The following is a 5,750-nucleotide window of genomic DNA, read 5'->3' as shown; positions in this document are numbered from 1 at the left end:
AGGCTGTCAGGGTCCGCCACTCAGGTCCTGCTGGGCGGTACTTCCTGCCAAGCCCAGCCTCCAGTGTCCTCCCTTAGGAGCCTGCCCTAAGTCTCCTGAGGTAATGTGGAGGTGTCAGTGGCCCAGAATCCCTATAATCCCAGGTTTCAGACCTGCAGGTTCTAACAGTGGAGGGTGAAGAGGGAGCCCTGGATAAGCAGAGCAGGACATTTCATGAGCCCCATGTGTCACAAAGCACTACTTCAAACCTGAACTTTCTCTAGGGTAGGGTGGCAACCCCACAAACTACATGGATCCACTAGCCTAAAATCCTTGAGTGGAGGTGCACTCCAGTACTGAGAAAGGAGTGGCTGGATACTGGGTTGAGGTAAAGGAGTCCATGTCTCTCCATAGGTTTTTTCCATACTTGGGCTTTGCCCAGAGGATCAGAATCTGGCCTAAAGGGTGGTGATACTACACATAGGTGAGCTCTCCCATTCCTTTCTATGTGTCTGAATATATCATAACTACCAGTATCAAGTAAATCAGGGGTAGGCAACCTATGGCACGTGTGCCGAAGGCGGCACGTGAGCTGATTTTCAGTGGCACTCACGCAGCCCGGGTCCTGGCCACCGATCCGGGGGGCTCTGCATTTTAATTTAATTTTAAATGAAGCTTCTTAAACATTTTAAAAACCTTATTTACTTTACATACAACAATAGTTTAGTTATATATTATAGACTTAGAGGAAGAGACCTTCTAAAAACATTAAAATGTATTACTGGCACGCGAAACCTTAAATTAGAGTGAATAAATGAAGACTCGGCACACCACTTCTGAAAGGTTGCCGACCCCTGAAGTAAACATTACTAACCATCCATTTCAGTGGAGCAAAACATGTTCTGAACTTTGCTGGGGACATCTATACTGGCCTTTTATAAGGAAGAGATAACTAGTAAGCACATTTAGTGAAGCGATAACGTTATTCTTCATTAAAAACTCCAGGCTAATGGACGATGCTCAACTTCACAACAAAACCTCTAATATTTCACCTAATGTTTCTAAGTGGGTATGATGTACTCAATACCACTTTGAATGGTGTAATGGAGAGAGTTCAGTAACAATGGCTAATTCCTCAGAACCTAACCTTTTTCAAAAGGAATCAGCTTTCAGATGCTGGAAAAGCTTCTTCTTAGATGTCTCTACTTTAACTTTTGTTAAAAATAGTCTTCTACAATGTCTCATGATGGGCAGTGTGTGCATTATGTCGTCTAAAAAATGCCTGCATCCACTGAGCATGGCCTCTCAGACAAGTTTTGATGTGTCACAAAGAGGGGTGTGTACAATATGGTGGAATGCTGTAGGGTATCAAAGTACAATAGTCATTACAGTGCACATAAGAAGCCATTACACATGACTGTTATGGTTCCTTGATGAAGGCTATCTTACAAACCAAGAGCAACTGTAAGAGGGGGGCATACATAAAAACAAAATAACAAGAAATTTTTGTTGTAGAAACTGTTGATTAAGTGTCAGCCTCTTCATACCAACATCTCTTTTACATTATTTTGATACATTTCATTGGTCATTTAAACACTGAATAAAACAATAACACAAATAAACTGGCCTATAATACATCCTAGAAATGATAAAGTCAGTCTCTAGGGCAGATCCACTTTTTATTTATTTATTAAGACCAGGGTCGATAGTGCAGGTTATAGAGAAAGACGAATATTAAAATGTTCAGAACCTTTAGGAGGGAGGGGTTAGGATAAAAGGTCGTTCTGTTCCTTTACCTGATATGAGCTTAGATTGTCCCTTCCTGACCAAACCCCACAGGAAAGGGTTAAGGGAGAGAAAAACTTTGCAAGGATTTCCTCACAATGTTGCTCCCAGATCGTTCTGGGGGGGCTGGCAGGGATTACTATAAATTATTATTTGTATTGCAGTAGCAATTAGAAGCCCCAGTCAGGATCAGGACCTGCTTGTGTTAGCACTGTACAAAGACAGAGGAAGACACAAAGCAGGGGAATCCTCTTCCCTTTGCTGAATGGCCATGGGTCTGCTTCACAGACCCCTTGGAATCAACAGCAAACGAGAGCTATCCATGTATGGCTCTTGTGCCTTTCACTAGCTCTAAGGGCTGGGCATTCCCACCCTTTCAGTGGCCTCTCCCTACATTTAAACATCCCTGTGATTATTGACCCGTTGTTTCTGGCTTGTTAGGTAATTGCTCATATTGGACTCAGTCTTACAAGCCCATTGTGGTTGGGGCTCCCACTGAGTCCAATAGGAGTTGTGCAAATACATACATCTCATGGGACTGGGCCCATTGTATATATCACAACTGAAAAACAGGGGAGTCACTATTAATTTGTATGAGAAAAATCAGCTATGGGCACAGGAAATGCCAAACCACCACCTAGAAGGATTTATGCTGTCAACAGCTGAGATTTACACAGATCTTATTATTGATGCCTTAAGCTAAAGTAATTTATTCACCTTCTTTGATTAATTATTCATTTTTTATTATGCATAGCAGACTTGGAAGGTTAAGGAGAAAGGGTGTGCACTAGTCAGTGTCAGGGCTTTGGCTCATGCTGCTGCCTGGCTTTCACAAAGCTAAATCACATGGCCCTCTACCTACCACAGAGTGCCCAAAACACAGCAGAATCACCCCACTTCCACTGCACCAGGGACAGGCAGGGAATGTGAGGCCTACTTTGTACCATCGAACGGTGGGGCACCTCTGTAGGGGAGAAGAGGGGGGAAACCTGAGGCAGAGACAGGAGCAGTGGATCTGAAAGAAAAACTCTCCTGATCCCTCGGTCAGTTTTAGAGTTACTCTCCCAGACAGAGTCTAATTAGGGCTTGTCTTCACCACAAAATCTAGTCATGACGGAACAAGACCTTGAAGAGTCAAGCTAATACATGCAATGCTGACACGACTTTGCAGTTGGTGTAGACGAGGGCAAGTGGTGGTGGAGGGAACATAGATTACTTTAAGCTACCTTTGCTCCCTCTAATATCGGAGAGTAACCCCCAGTAAAATGTAAAGCAGCCTCAAGGAGTTGCACTCTGGCCACATGCCCTCTTGACACACATCTATGCTAGAGACTGCATAGGAGGACAGTGCCAGGCTGTTCTGTATTAGGAGTACTCCACAGTGGGGAGATGTGGTTGGGGTTTGCCATCAGAATAGGGTAAAGAGGCCAGAACATGGCCCATAAGCAGGACCCCTCCTCAGGATTGAAGATTATAATTTCCACCTTCCCAATGGCATTTCCCCACATGAAACTCTTTTACTTGGCTCCGAGAACCAAAATTGGCCTTGTGTAAGTGACTCTCTGGTTGTATCCGTGGGACAGTTCTGCACTGTCATACTCATTCTCCCCTGCTACATGATATTCAAGGATTGTGGACTCTCCGAAGTTGGGGAAATGCAACCCATTTTTTGTCTCTGAACTTGACTTTTGAGATTCTAGATACCTCTGCATAGAGGCCAGTTTTTGTCAGGCACAAGGATTTTGGCTTACTTCAGCTTGTCTACATAAACTGCCTCATTACAGCATGCTTTAAATAAGCCTCAGTATAGGCTGACAACAGAGGTCAATTTTGGATTGCAGAACAATTCTATTCTACTAATATCAGAAGTCTACAGAAAAGAAAAAAGTAATCATTCCTGTGGGAGAGGCCTACAATTATCAGATGTGGAGACACTCTATGACCATTGCTCTTTCAACAGCCAACTCTAAACACTGACAAGTGGGGGGACGACAAAGACAGGGTGTCAGTCTTCAGCTTAAATTTCATCTTTTTTACTAGCTTGTCTCCCACAGTAACATCACTGTGTTGAATGTGTCGGAGTTTATAGACATCTGTTTAGTAAATGTGTTCCTCAGGAAATGTATTCCAGCACCAAGCATTCATTAAGGTCCAAATCGTGGTCCCTTTGTAGTCAATGGGCATTTAGCCATCAACTTGAATAGAATCAAGATTTGGTCCTTAGGTAGGCTTCCCTACAGTGCTATATGAAAATAATCACTTTGATTACACTCTCTCAAGCCTAGTGCCATCACGTTAATTATTCAGATTTCTCTGAAACAGATATGTAATTGCAGTTTGTTTTGTATAAATCTGTGTCTTGGATTAAACATTCATGCTATATATACAGTGAGCAGAAAAAAAACAGACTATGTCCCACTGTAATAAAAGTTTAATCAGGGTCTGATAGTATGAGCTAGGACACTTCATATAGGCATATGTATCAAGAGGGTCACTTCTCTTTTAGATACAAGGGAGTTTATATCCTGATTTTTAATGTTTGCATCCCTTACTTTTGTGCAGAGTACAGATGGACAAGGAGGCATCCAATGGTGAACACAGCTTACAACTAATGGAAATCCAGCAAAATTTCAAATCTAGATAAATAGAGAGAAATTTTTAGTTGCCACAGGTAAGATTTTTATTCTGCATTGTTCTCACATATTCTTACAACCAGATAGTCTTTTGTTAGGGGTTTTACAAATTTTAATGTTTTATTTCTCTGTCTGCATTCTCAAATATATTTTAAAAATGCAAGTATAATTCCTTGGTTTTAAGCTTTTTTTTTTATTTTTTTCAGCTGAGTTTTATTTTCACTTGCAGGTTGGAAATCAATAATACTGTAATACAGGTAACTGTTTTTCTCAAAGGTAACATTTTTGTATTTGTCTGCCCTTTTTTGTGACTGCTTCAGTAGGCAATCACATTTAAGAGATTATTCACGTAACATGTATCACATTAGATGCTAGTATTCTCTTAAGAAAATAATAATCAAACTGTAAAAAAGCCTGTTTTAGCAATTTCTTCTTATACATTTTTCCTTTGAGAAGCAAGCCTTCATATATTTGAAAGAGAAATGTTCATAATCAGGTTCAAAGTAACAGAAGAATCTAGGGTAATGAACTTTTTTGTCTAACAGTCAAGAGTTTCTTGGTCAATTTTAAAACACAGGAAAGAAGACACAGGTGTTCAGAAATACAAAATGTATGTATTTGTAACCATTACCCAAAACCTTAAATTGGAAGATGTCAGAGATTATATATTTCTGTACTGTAGTCATTAGAATGTGCATTGAAGTTATTGGCAACCATTGATAAAAAAAATAAAATGTGAGTCAAATAGACAAGTAAACTGCATATTAAGCAATTTAAAACAATATGTACATATAACTCTTTCACCCTCATTAGTATTTAGGATAATATAATCATTTATGACTATAAAACCAATATACGACTTTAAATATCATGCATGTTTAAAATAAACTAACTTGAAATTAAAGGCATCACCTTTATTGAAGTCTGTTCTTAAATGGCTTCCTGAACAAATTTATTCTAAAGCAGAAATAGTTCTGGAATTATTATCTTCATTATTGTTCATGTCCTAATAGGGGACAGTGAAATAATTTAAACTCTTTAGAAATCCTATTCAAAACTAAGTGTATAAAGCAGAATGAAGACAAAATAAAAATACATATTAGATAAATAACATTTTGTAGGCAGGAGGGTTGAAAAAACATTCAAAGTGCCTATGTGACAGCTTTGTCTGTTCGCAATAGAGCTTCTCTTTCAGCAGTTGCCTATGACTCAGATGATTTATTCACTAGATAAGAATGAGATCTTCTCCTGTTCTTTGGTAATCCAGACAGCTAGGAAGGCAGTTCTCTTGTCCAAGGTTCAGTTGTCACTGGGTAACTTCTTCTGTAACTGCTTTCATTACACTGGCAAACT

The sequence above is a fragment of the Terrapene carolina genome, unplaced genomic scaffold (genome assembly GCF_002925995.2).
Source record: "Terrapene carolina triunguis isolate 2854851 unplaced genomic scaffold, T_m_triunguis-2.0 Scaffold88, whole genome shotgun sequence".
Classification (NCBI taxonomy): domain Eukaryota; kingdom Metazoa; phylum Chordata; order Testudines; family Emydidae; genus Terrapene; species Terrapene triunguis.
Note: the sequence above shows the minus strand (reverse complement) of the source record.